Source organism: Camellia sinensis, chromosome 3 (assembly GCF_055761805.1).
Source record: "Camellia sinensis isolate YWXY chromosome 3, ASM5576180v1, whole genome shotgun sequence".
Lineage (NCBI taxonomy): Eukaryota > Viridiplantae > Streptophyta > Magnoliopsida > Ericales > Theaceae > Camellia > Camellia sinensis.
This window is the reverse complement of record NC_138963.1, coordinates 6,697,722-6,712,025: the sequence shown is the minus strand read 5'-3', so window position 1 is coordinate 6,712,025 and position 14,304 is coordinate 6,697,722.

Here is a 14,304-nt window from a genome sequence, read left to right as displayed (position 1 = left end):
TCCAAAGCCACCAATCAAGCATTTTCAATGCATGATGGCCAAAGATCCAAGTTGTACACTTTCAATAAATGCACAAAAACAAAACTCTAAGGACCACCATCCTATCATGCATGATCAAGGGTGATGGAGACAAGGGAGATTGGCTCATTTCATCACTTTAAGTATGAAATGGACCAATCTACCTTGTGTTCAATATAATGTCCAATTGAACACATGCAATGTGAACACGACATGCTTATCTTAGTCATGTTTTACTTGTTCAATTTTGTTTACACATTTTAGGATTACCAAGCCATTCTTTAACCGGTTAAGTCCAATGTGAAAGTCCTCTAATTGGAAAGAGGGCTTAAGCCACAAGTGCCTTGAGCATGAAAGAGGTCTCATGTTGTTGGTTAGGAGGAACCCTCAAGAGAGGGTTAAAACCATTAGGCATGAGAGCCTCAATTCCGCACTCAAGCTAAACAAGGGGCTCAAGGCCACTTTCAAAGAAAAACAAAAAGTGAAGAATAGAGGAAGGTTGCAGTCTTTTTAGTGCTGAAATGGCATGAAAGCACCAAAACATGCAAACAGCTCATGCACAACAAGTTAAGAGCCAAAAGCACCAAATTGTTGAAGAGCACTACACTAGGGGCATGCAATACAAAGCTCAACTGACCAAACCAGCTCAAAATAGAGTTAGAATATGCCAAAACAGTGGCTAAAACTTGTCGAGATTAAGGCACAAAAGGCTAGAAAAAAACATGCTCACATGTTAGGCTATAAACAAGACTCAAAAGCAACTCTAAAAAGCAATAAAAGAGTGAAGCAAATGAGCATGTGACAGAGCTATGAACACTAAAATTACATGTAAAAAGGCACTTCAACATGCAAACATCTCAAGCAAATCAAGTTTGAAGCCTTAAAACAATGAGCTAGTGAAGACCATTACAATATGTAGACTGCCGGAAATCTGCTCCGCGCGCGAGGGCGCGAATTGTAGTTCTTAGCTACTGCAGTTCGAACTCATGCCACGGTTCTGAATCTAATCTCACAAAGTGCAATGTAAGACTAATAAATCACCAAAGAGTCCAAATCTGGCAAATCATTTTTGAAAAATCGATTTTAAATCAAAAAGCGCCAAACATGGACTACTTTGCCAAATTTCAGAGTCCCCACCTAAATGTTTTATTTTTGGAAATTTAGGAAACCCTGACTCATGCCAAAGGCCACGTATCTGTCATTACCAAAGTTGCCTCGGCTCGAGAACTTGGGAACGAGAGGGGAAGGTCATGCAATGAGCACCCCTGCTCGCCCGATCAAAGGATTGGCCTCTACTAACATGATATGTTGTTTTGAAAACACATGTGTTCTTATTCCGATCATTAATCTAGAATTACTATGTGATGCACCCAGCATACAAGTATAGACTAAATCACTCAAGTTGGAACAAAAAAATTCAATGTTTGTTTTTTCAAAAATGGTTTGGAAGTGCTACCTACAAGTAGGCTAAGTCATGATTTGCCACCTTCAAGTGGGCTTAGAAAACATGGTGATTTGCCACAATCGAGTAGGCTTAAAACTTACATTTGATGAACTGTCCCAATTCGAGCAATGAAGCCTTTATCCACAGGCATTCATGCAGTTATATCAGTTAAGCAAATAGCCTCATGGCAAGCGTGCTGTCATGGCAGTCACTTACACACATGCAAGGATGCTAAAGCATAAACACTCACAGTGTACTCCGACCCAAAAAAGAAGCTAGTTAGTAATCAATGCATGATCCTAGCTATGTCAAGAATGCCTAATGCAACACATGCAAAATGCAACTAAGATAGGCTCGGCTAATCTAAGATGTCATGTGAATGCGACTCGATAACATGTATTCAAATAGGAATTAAAATACAATGCAATTTATATGATGCGCCAAGCCCGATGCATGCAAGACAGATGAATGGATGAACGCATGCAAGCATAAAGATGCTAATTGAAACATGCCCCTAAACTAACCATCGAAAGCGGATAAGTAAAAGGGAGAAATAAATGGGGGTTGGAAGACATATATCACACATACGCACACTTATTACAAAAGTCGCCCTCTCGATGGAGGATCCGAATAATAAGCTAACTAGCTAATCTAAGCTAATTAAACTAATTATTACAAAACGAAACTAATTAACTAATCCTAGTTAGCTAATTAGGTATTACAACACAAATGAATAGCTAAGTACATTAACTACGTAAATACAAAACCAAAGCATTAGCTAGCTATGCCAAGCAGCTAAGTAAAGTAGTAAAGAGATGTCCTCAGGGCGAGAAGTGCATGCATGCTCGGTGGCCTCGTTTGGAAATCCATTACGATGCCCCAACTTGCCTCTGTTTGCATTTGATCTTAGAACACTGCACAAAGCTCCAGATAGCTTCTACTCCATCATGGGAACCTCCAAGAAGGCTGCCGACCACTTATTGGTGTTGTAGACCACCTGTAGACCACTTACATTTGCTGCAGACCAGAAAAAGTGGTCGGCCAGCCACTTTTACTGGCCTGTCGACCAGAAAATTCTACACAACTCTATTTTGCTACAACAGAGAACAAGAAGGAGTACAACAATGTATTTGCAAGGTATGTGTGCACAACCACCCTCCCTATCATTTCTTAAGCTCAAGGGAGTGCGGTTCTCGACTCTTGGGCCACCAACCGAGTATCACAATACACGATGGCCGAGAAGCCAAGTTTGCACGAATCAATGTGAATGAATGCACACATAACACTTAAGGGCCTTAACCTCTATATGCATGATCAAAAGGGTCGGCGATCGAGAAATGAGGCACGTTTCATCACTTTAAGTATGAAACGTCCCTCGTTTCTCGTGTTTGGACTAACACCCTATCCAAACACAATGCAATGCATGCATGACCAACTTATCAAATCTAATGGCATGCAAACTCAATGCAATGTATGCAAACATAATACACCTAGCAATGCTAATGGCATGCAAACACAATGCAATGCAACATAAGCATGCAAACAACAATGCAATGTAACAACATGCAAACAACATGTGAACACAATGCAATGCAACAACATGCAAACAACATGCTATATGGACTTAAATCGAATATGGACAGACCTCAATCATGCCCAAAACAGTGGCCAAAACACTCTTGAAAGATGGCATAAAAGGATAGGAAATGCATGTTCACGCATTGACTCACCAATTAAGCATAAAAGCACAACTCTCAAAAGTGCTCAAGGAGTGAAAAACATGGAAGTGTGACAACACTATATGCTCTGAAATCAAGTATTAAATGATGTTGAATCATCCAAATAGCTCAAAGATAGCATGCAAGAGGCCCTAAGGCATAAGGCTACTACAAGGAATTACACAAGAGGCATGTAACACATGGCACCAATGATTGAACTAAACATGGACAAAGCTCAAATAGGTCAAAACAAAGACCAAAACATGCTGAGATGGGAGCTCAAAGGTCTAGGCATGCATGCATACAAGTTAGACCACAAACAAGGCAACAATGCATGACCCTTAAAAGCACTCAAAGGGTGAAAGAAGTGAGAACATGGCAATGCCATATGCTCTGAAATACCATGTGAAATGATGCCAAATCATGTACATGTCACAAATGAAGTATGCTAGGAGGCTCAAAGCTTGAAACTAGCATAGGCACTTGCACTATAGCTATGCAATACATGAACCAAAAGTCCAAGAACACCCAAAACAGTCCTAGAGCATGCCAAAACAATGCTAAAATATGGATGGAGCAAAGCCAAAACAATCTAGCATGAAGGGTCAAAACATGGAGTATGCAAGGCTAATAAGGAAGATTACACTACACCTACCAAAACCAAGCATGAGATGGCTTCACCAACAAAATTCAGAGTTATGGCATGTCAAAATAACACCAAAAATGGGCTAATACCAAGTCAACACATGCTAGAATAACAAGCTCACTCATTAGACATGCACGGCTAGCAAAGAGGATTTACACTACAAGTGTAAGAAGCAAATGAGAGAAGCTCTAACCAACCAAAAACAGAGTTGTATCATGGAAAAATATGACCCAAAACATACTGAAATGGTGGCCCAGAAGCCTAGGCAAGATGGCATACACAATGCCTCATACTTAAGGCACAAAGCACCAACCCTCCAAAGCAGTGAAAGAGTGAAAGATGTGAGTGTATGGCCACACTACATGTACTAAAATCACATATCAAATGATGTCAAATCATGTGAATAGCCCAAGTAATGCATGCTAGTGGCTTGGAAACTCAAAGCTAGTGAGCTACAATGCACTATGGCTATACAAAGCAAGGCATGCATGACCAAAACAATATAAATCAGAGCATCTTGCTGAAGTTGAGCCAAAATCACACTAGAATGATGGTCTAAAGCATGATGCATGTTAGGCTAGCATGCATGATTGCACTACAAGTGTGTAAAGCATGCAAGAGGCTATCAAACCAACCCTAAACAGAGGTATACCATACTGAAATAAGGCCAAAAATAGCCTGAGATGGAGCCAACATATGTTAGATAAACATGTTCAAACATGAGGCCAACAAGGCAAGCAACCAAGATACAAGGAGAGGGGATGACCCCATCCTATTTGGGACCTCAAAACACCCTTTTCACCATTGAAATTCCTTTGAGTTTCAGTGGTGAGAAGGACAAAAGGAGGTGGTCCCGATAGCTTAAAAGGATAGCACAAAAACGAAGCCAAACAAGGCACAAGAGGGGGTAGACCACCCCCAACACCAAAGAAGCCTTACACAAACATGTTAAGCACTAAAAATTAGAACTTTTTGTAGTAGAAAGTCAAGCCAAAATAAGCATGCAAATAGGTCCAAACACTTAATCAAAATAAAGCTTTAAAGGGCTAGTTGACTCACCCTTGAAGAACAACTTCAAAGCTGCAACACCAGTAGATTTTTTTAGCTCAAACCAATCCAAAAACACCAAAACCAACTCCTAAGTGCCTCAACTCCAAGAGTATGGTGTTTCACTATGTGTTTGTGTGCAAAAGTGTGAAGAAATTACACTTTCAAGCGCAAATATAGAAGGAAAGGAAGAAGTATAGATATAGATGATATGTATAGCCCTCAGCCAAATTTCTCAACCTGAGACAAGATGGAGGGGGCTCCCTCTTCTAGAAAATCAAGAATCAAGCTTCTTGAACAAGCTAAGAGCTTGAACCAATCCATCCATACACGTGTATGGAGGATGTAATCTGTGCACTCCAGCTGGCATCCACAACACCTGCAGAAAGTGAAGGAAAGCTGCCGACCAGTTGAAGTGGTCGGCCAGTTACTTGCACTGGTTAGCCAGCTACTTTTTCTGGCTGGCAAGAGGCGAAAGTGGTCGGCAAGGGAGAGGAGTGGTCTGCATAAGGAAAGCAAGGTGGTGGAATGGTGGCCTACCACTTTTGGTGGTCCAAAGGCCACCAAGACCAGTTAGCCGACTAGAAAATTGGCTGGCGGGGAAGAAAAGTGGTTTTCAGGGAGAGAAACTGGTCTCCAACCCTCATTCCACCTCCAAGCAAGGAAAACAAGGTTTGTGCCAAAAACAAACCAAAAAGGATGCAAGACAAGAGTCCGGGGGTCGAGGTGCACAGCCGGAAGTCTCGAAAACTAGTCTACGGGCACCAAAAGTGGTCTACGAGAGAAAAGTGGTCTACGACCACAAAAAGTGGTCTCCAAAACCTCTGTGTCCCTCTAGACCAAGGCAACAAGGCATGGTTCAAAAACCAGGCCAAAAGGAGAACGGTAAGCGGTCCCGAGACAAGGCGCACGGTTGGAGACTCCGGAAACCGGAAACTAGTCTACAGGAGGGAAAAGTGGTCTACGACCACAAAAAGGTGGTCTACAAGACCTCCCTCTCCCTCCAGGGAAGGGAAAACAAGGTTTGGTTCAAAACCAAACCAAAAAGGAAGCAAGACAAGGCGCTCGGCCGAAGGCTCCGGAAATTGAAAACTAGCCTACAAGAGGGAAAAGTGGTCTACGACCACAAAAAGTGATCTATAGACCTCTCTCTCCCTCCAGGCAAGGGAAAACAAGGCATGGTCTACAAATCAAGCCAAAACACAAAGGGTACAGAGGCTCAGAGGCAAGGCACTCAGCCAAAAACCCCAGAAACTCGAAACGAGCACAAACATGCACGATCATCGAGCGCTCAATCGATGACATCTGAGTCTTAAGGTCGGTCAAAAATGGGGTGTCTACACACTATAGCAATGCAATACAAAGCTCACAAGGGACAAACACTTTAAAATAGTCCTAAAATAGTTTAAAAGGAGTCCTAAAACATGCTTGAAGTAGGCTAAAAAGAGCTAGAATGAGAGGCTAATACATAGCACAAACTAGACTATTAAGCACCATTGCACTACAAGCATACAAAGCAAGCCCCAAGTGACTTAACCAGCCCCGAACAGAGGTAAAACAAGTAAAAAAAAGTAGCAAAACATGCTGAGATCAAGTCACAAAATGGTAGAAAAACATGCTCACATGTTAGGCTATCTACTCATGCAAACAAGACACAAGAATGGGAGGCCAACCCCTCCTATTTTGGACCTCAAAACATGGTTTTTGTCACTAAAAAACCTCTGAGTTTCATTGGTAGAAAGGCCCAAAAATTTTGATTTGAAGGTGATGAGAAATGGTGCAAAAAGCTTAACAAGCTAAAGAGCAAAAATAGGGGACAACCCCCTAACTCACAAAGGCTCAAACCACCACTTTTAGGACTGAAAAATAGAACTTTTTACATGCCAAAACCAGCCTTGAAATGGTGGGAAAAGATGGCAAAGCAAGTATGAAAAACAAGCTTAAAGGGAGAGAGTTATACCTCTTGAAGCACAACACAATTTTAGGCAACAAAACCAAGCAAATTCACCTCCAAGAGCTCCAAGAAGACCTTCTAGAACCTCAGCTCAAGGATAACCAACTTTGGTCGAGGATGTATAGGCAAAGGAGAAGTGTATCTACACTTGTATGTACTTATGCACAAAGGTTCAAGAGAGAGAGAAATGTAGAGAGAGAATTATAGAGAGAGAGGCTCCCAAAATTTTTCTTCCTCAAATGTTCTAACCTTTAAAATAATAGAGAAGGCTCTATATATATAGAAGAATGCAAGCTCAGGTCGAAAATATCCTAAAAGGGACAGTTGGAATATAAATATCTGTAAAAGAACTGACTTTTTCCATCAATGGCCGGCAAGCTATCATTGATGGCTGGCACATGTCCATTTTTGGCTGGAAAGGGTCACTCTTGGATGGAACCTGGCCAGAATAGGCCATTCATGGCCGGCACATGGCCAGAAAAACCCATCCATGGCCAGAAACCTCCTTCTCTGGTTGGCCAGAAAAATCTACTGTTTGGGCCCGACTTCAATCGGATATAACTCCTTCATCTAGACCCCTTTGTAGGTCATTCTTGAGCCTAAATTGAATCCTTGGAAGTATTCTTTCCAATGGTGGCATCCTCACATCAAAATTCCAAGTGTGCAAGGAGATATGCCTCTTTTAGTGAAGACTGCTCAGTTTCGATCCTATCCAAATTGGTGCTGAACTTCTCCCAAACTAGTTTTCTTCCCTCATTTCCAATTTTCTTCAAATCCAAACCCCTAAATAAGGTGTTTTGAAAGATTTTTCAAAGAGTTCACATCTCTTTCATTCATTTCCACTTTGTTCTTGCTCGATTTACCGAAAGGCACAACATTTAACGAAATGCAAGCCTCGGAACATCGTAGAATCATTTTTCAAAAATATTTTGAAAGAAAGGGTTTTAAGGTCTAAAATCATTTTGGTCAAAATATTTTTGGTCCAAAAATGGGGTGTGAGGTTGGGATTTGAAGCTCTCCTTGCCAAGGAAATTGAATCTTTGCACTGCACACCTTTCATCACCAAGTAAGCAATTAGTAGCGTCTAAGTTTTAAGGGCGGTCAAAAATGGGGTGTCTACAGAAGCCCCTGGCGTGCTGCTCAATCTCCTCTATTGTAATAACCCCGATCCTAGATTAACATTAATTCGTGCTTAGTTAAGCCTAACAATAATTTAGGAAGGATTTGGAACTAATTTGCATGAGTATTGCACGATTTTTGTGTTTATATCTGTTAGGCGTAGAAATATCTGTTCATGTTTTAGTTTTGAATTGCAAATTAAAAGCTTATCGGTGCCCGATTTCGAAATTGACTTGATATATGTGCTAGTTAGGATTTATAGAATTTTATAGCAGGTTTAATTAAAATTCGGTTCGGAATGATTAAATTTGATTAAATTAATGCCACTAATCAACCTTGCTAAGCACATTTTGTTTAATGGCCTATTAGAGCCTTAGTGGCCCTTTTGAGCACAATAACACCCCCCTACTCACTCCCTTCTTCATTTTACATACACTCTTGAGTCCTCTTAGACCCAAAAACATGAGAGTAGAAGAATTGGTCCAAGATTTAGAGATTTAGCTCAAATTCAAGGAGGTGCTAAGGATTGTTAACAATTGAAGAAGATTTATAGAGCCTTAACCTTAATTTTTTAGATTGGAGCCTCTAGGTAAGAAACTAAACTCTCCTTTGAGTAATTGAGTTAGATTCAACAAGATCATTACTGAACTAAGTGAATTCATATGGGAATTGTACTAGAAATGGGCTATACCATGCATGCATGTACATTTTCTTGTAAATTGAGCATGATTTCAAAGGTTTCTTCCATGTATGTGCTAACTTCACCTACATTTTGGTCATTCATCTTGCTTTCCATCAAATTATCAAGTTTGGTTATGTTTTGGAGAGCTTTAGCTCAAAAATGTTCATGCATGTCATGTTTTGGATCTTTTATAGAGAGTAAGTTGAGTTTGTGCATAATTGGGTAATTCTTGGGCCATAATTTCTTGAATTGAAGCTTTAAACATGTTGTTTTATGTGTTACCAAGGGTTTTTCAAAGTTTTGGCCCAGAAAAATGAGTTTTGGATGGTTGAAGGTCGAGTTTCATGCTTGGAGGTCAATCTGAATTTTCCAGAAATTTGACCCATGCTCGAGCGAGGACTTTCACGCTCGAGCGTGAAGCCTGAGTACATGCACTTCCGCTTGAATGGTGAGAGTCACGCTCGAGCGTGAAATGCGTATACCTAGAAGTTTGTGTGTTTTGCAGTCCGCTCGAGAGGGGGAAGCCACGCTTGAGCGAGGGTTTGTGTCACATGCTCGAGCGGGGGTCGAGCGCCCGTCGAGAGTGAATTTCATGCATCCAGCACTTTTTCATAAGTTTGCAGTTTGCTCAAGCGGGAAAGTCCATGCTTGAGCGGAGCTTCTTTACCTGCATGTCCGCTCGAGCAGGGAAAGCCACGCTCGAGCGTGGAGCTTATCTTCAGCAAAATTTAAGAAATGGTTTTCAATGCATTCTTGCATCCTCATTCCATCCTAGGCATTCTTAGGCCATGTTTAAGACCCTTTAATGAGGATAAGAGATTAGAAACATACTAAGAGCCAACGAAATAAGTTTTGTACAATTAGAACGTGTGTTTCAAGTGTGTATCTGTTATGTGTTATGTAGGTCACGTACTGCGTCCTGTCTAACTGTCCAACTCCATCTGTTTGTCTCAAGGCTCACTGTGAGTAATAACTCTGTAAAGTTATGTTTAACTTAAGTATTTTCTGGCTGGTATGGTATGATCTGTTTTCTAAAATGCTATCTTACGAACTATGAATGAATGTCCAATTTTATGAAAAGTATTTGTGGCACCCTTAGTGCACATGGCCCTCGCCCGGGGGTAACAATATCGCGGCCAATTTGCACGTGGCCCTCGCCCGGAGGTAACAATACCACGACCAATCTGCACGTGACCCTTGCCTGAGGGTAACAATACCATGGCTACTTGCGTGCAAGATATGGACCTTTATGGTCGTTGGTACCAACTATGCATGTGGGTCTCTGGACCAAATTGATCTGATAGCTAATGGGCGTACCACGTATGATCTAATGCAAAATCTGAATGAACATGAGTGTGTATCTAAATCTATTTCTGTTGTGAAGTCTGAATATGTTTTGATTTAAATACTGGATCCTAACTTGTGCTGGACATCATTCATAAAACCCCTTTACTCTGTTATTATTCACTGGGCTTCTGCTCACAGTTTATATTATGTATGTATGTGAGCTGGCGGGTGATCAAGGCCAGAGTTAACGGCCTTCTGTTTTGTTTTTGTCAGCCAACCGTTGTGCCTCCCGTTGTGGTTTCGATCGAAGTCTCGTTATATGGCTGTTTTTGTATTCATGCTAGTCTCCGTGACTGTCTTGTAAAGTCAGGTCTTGAGATATGTACAATCTGTAAATACCTTGTAAATATTGTGTATTTTGTGTATTTGGACTGGCATGTTTATATATATATATATATATATAAGTTTTGAAATGTTCTGTCCCATGTACGTTATCACAGCTCATTAGACCTTGTCTATTTTGTATTATTGCTTCCGCAGCCCCTTATTATCTGTTCAGAGGCCTTTGGTAATCCAGGGATTACTGGACAGTTACGGTGCTAAACCCACAGGGGCGGGTTTGGGTCGTGACAGAGTGGTATCAGAGCACGTGTTCTACCGCACACATTGGTCCGTATGAGCTTAGGATGTCCTAATAAGCATTAGGGGCATTCCATCTGCATGTGTGAGTGTGTGGTAATTCAACCAAATATGAAAACTGAATGTACATTTGAGTCAAATGAATTGAACGAAACGAATAAGATTATGCCTGTGTTTATTATCATTTGATGTCTGTATAGTAAGATAGAGAATACAAGGGGAAGTGGTGAAAGTGAATCTTCAGAGACTCGCATGGGCCGAATGGGACAGATGTTAGCAGTATTGACTGAAACCTTGACACAACAATAGAGACAACAACATTTGCCCCCTTCGCCTCCACCGGTACAAGCCGAGGCGGATAATAATGACATCATCAATTTGACACAGAAATTCATGAAAATGAAACCACCAACGTTCTATGGCGGAATTGAACCATTGAAAGCAGAGACGTGGCTACTTGAAATGGAGAAGTTATATGAAGTGTTACCTTGTTCAGAAACTCAGAAAGTTCTCCTGCCACTTATACTCTGAAAGATGAAGCCCGAATGTGGTGGTTATTGATTCAAAGTGGCAATGGAAATATGACATGGGCACAGTTTAATGCAATCTTTTATGATAAATATTTTCCCTAATGCTTCAGGGATCGGAAGGTGTCCAAGTTTCAAGAACTTAAACAGGGAAGAATGTAGCAGAGTATGAAGCCAAATTCACCGAATTGACATGTTTTGCTCCACATATGGTGGATACTGATTACAAGAAAGCACGGAAGTTTGAGGGAGGGCTGGACCTAGAAATATTTGACCGAGTGGGTGTCCTAAAATTACCTACTTATGTGGAGGTACTCGACAGGGCATTGATGGCAGAAGCCACAATAGTAGCTAAGAAACAAACTACAACACCAACAACAAAATGGAGAGAAAAGAGGACTGGATTCAGTTTCAAGAAAGGCTGGTCAGTTTTGAAGAGGCAAAATACAAGATCCTCTAGCAGCTCTAGCCAAAGTAGCGGATCTACTCTAAACTGCCCCGACTGTGGAAAGAAGCACAGAGGTGCTTGTTATCGAGCAATAGGTGCGTGTTTTTGTTGTGGCAAGACTAGCCACATGGTGAGGGATTGCCCAATGAGATTCAATGAGGTTAACCGTCCTACGACAAGTTCCACCGGGTCTGTTTCCACAGCAAGACAAAATGCAAGGGCCGATATTAGAGGGAATGCAAATAATGAAACATTGAGACAAGGGAAAGTGTTTGCCTTAGTGCCTGGTGATGTACTAAACACCTATACTATGGTGTCAGGTACACTCTCTGTATGTTCTCAAAATGCATGTGTACTGATAGATTTTGGTTCTACACATTCCTTTGTATCGCATACTTTCTCTCGAAAATTGACTAGACCATTAGAACTTATGACATATGTGTTATCTGTATCTACGCCATCTGGGGATTCTATGGTGTGCACTCATGTTTATCCAGCATGTGATATTATGATTGGCAATGTGATGTTATATGTTGATTTATTACCTTTGAACATTGATCACTTTGATTGTATTTTGGGAATGGACTGGTTGACTAAATACTGTGCTATCATCGACTGTGCAAGTAAATCTGTTGTGTTTAGACCACCGGGTGTGCCTGAATTTACTTTTACTAGGGATGGGGTAGTTCTTCCCCCATATCTAATTTCAACTTTGAAAACCATAAAACTGCTTAGAAAGGGATGTAGAGGTTACTTGTGCTGTATACTAACTGCACCATCTGACGGGATTATGGTAGAAACTATCCCGGTTGCTTATGAATTTCCCGATGTGTTTCCAAATGACCTACCTGGGGACTTAATTGATAGGAAAATAGAATTCACCATTGATGTAACACCTGAAACACAGCCCATCTCCAAGACTCCATATAGGATGTCAACTTTTGAACTGAAAGCTCAACTATAGGAACTCTTAGACAAGAAATTCATTCATCTGAGTACCTCACCTTGGGGTGCTCCAGTATTATTTGTAAAAAAGAAAGACGGGTCTTTGAGGTTATGTATCGATTACCAAGAATTGAACAAAGTGACCGTTAAGAACAGATATCCATTACCCCGAATAGATGATTTGTTTGATCAACTCTAAGGAGCTAAAGTGTTCTCTAAAATCGATCTTAGGTCCAGATATCATCAGTCAAAGGTTAAGGCAGAAGATGTAGAGAAAACTGCATTCAGAACTAGATATGGACATTATGAATTCTTGGTAATGCCTTTTGGAGTAACAAATGCACCTGCAGCTTTCATGGACCTAATGAATAGGGTTTTCAAACAATATCTTGATGAATTCATTATTGTGTTTATTGATGACATTCTGATTTATTCTAAAGACAGAGAAGAACATGGGAACCATCTGAGAACTACTTTACAGATTTTGAGGGAAAAGAAACTGTATGCTAAATTGTCCAAATGTGAATTCTGGCTTGATAATGTAGCATTTTTGGGACATGTGATCAATGAGGATGGTGTTTCTATTTCAGAAGATTGAAGCTATTGTGGATTGGCCTAGACCGACGAACGTAATGGAAGTTAGAAGTTTTTTGGGACTTGCAGGTTACTACCGAAGATTTGTGAAAGACTTTTCCAAGCTTGCCATGCCATTGACCCAGTTAACTCAGAAAAATGTGCCATTTGACTGGAGCAAACAAAGAGAGGCAGCCTTTCAAGAACTGAAAACCAGGTTAGTCACTGCACCAATCTTAACTTTGCCTAAGGGTATTGATGGGTTTCAAGTGTGCAGTGATTCTTCCTACAAAGGTTTAGGGTGTGTATTAATGCAAAACGGAAAAGTGATTGCCTATGCTTCTAGACAACTCCGACCGCATGAAAAGAATTACCCAATGCATGATCTTGAGTTAGCAGTTGTGGTGTTTGCTTTGAAAATTTGGCGTCACTATTTGTATGGGGTAACTTGTGAGGTGTACACCGACCATAAAAGCTTGAAATACTTCTTCACCCAAAAAGAATTGAACATGAGACAGAGGCGATGGTTAGAGTTAATCAAAGATTACGATTTGCAGATCTTGTACCACCTAGGGAAAGCTAATACCGTAGCGGATGCCTTGAGCTGAAAATCAATGGGAAGTTTGTCATGTCTGTTATCCAACCGGAAAGAACTGCAGAATGACCTAGAACAAGTTGGACTGGTAGCTACTGTTTCCGCTCAACCTGTAATTCTTGACGAGATCAAACAGAAACAGTGTGGAGATGAATACCTGAAAAAGATTATAGAGGAGTTTGAGTCAACGCTAAGGCTAGGATTTGTGTTTGAGACTAATGTACTGAAATTCCAAAACCGTCTTTGTGCACCCGATTGTTGTGATTTGAGGAAACGTGTGATGACCGAGGCGCACAACAGTAAGTTTGCCATGCACCCGGGTAACACGAAAATGTACCATAATTTGAAACAGAATTTTTGGTGGCCTGGAATGAAAAAGAGTATTGCAGACTTTGTGGCTAGATGTCTACATTGCCAACAGGTTAAAGCTAAACACCAACGGCCTGCTGGCTTGCTACAACCACTCCTAATACCAGAATGGAAATGGGAGCACATTACCATGGACTTTATTGTGGGATTGCCTTGTTCTTCTCGAGGTATGGACTCTATCTCGGTTATAGTTGACCGTTTAACTAAGTCTGCCTGTCAAAACTATTTATAACGCTGATAAATTGGCCAATATCTATATGACTGAAATTGTGAGATTGCATGGAGTGCTAGTA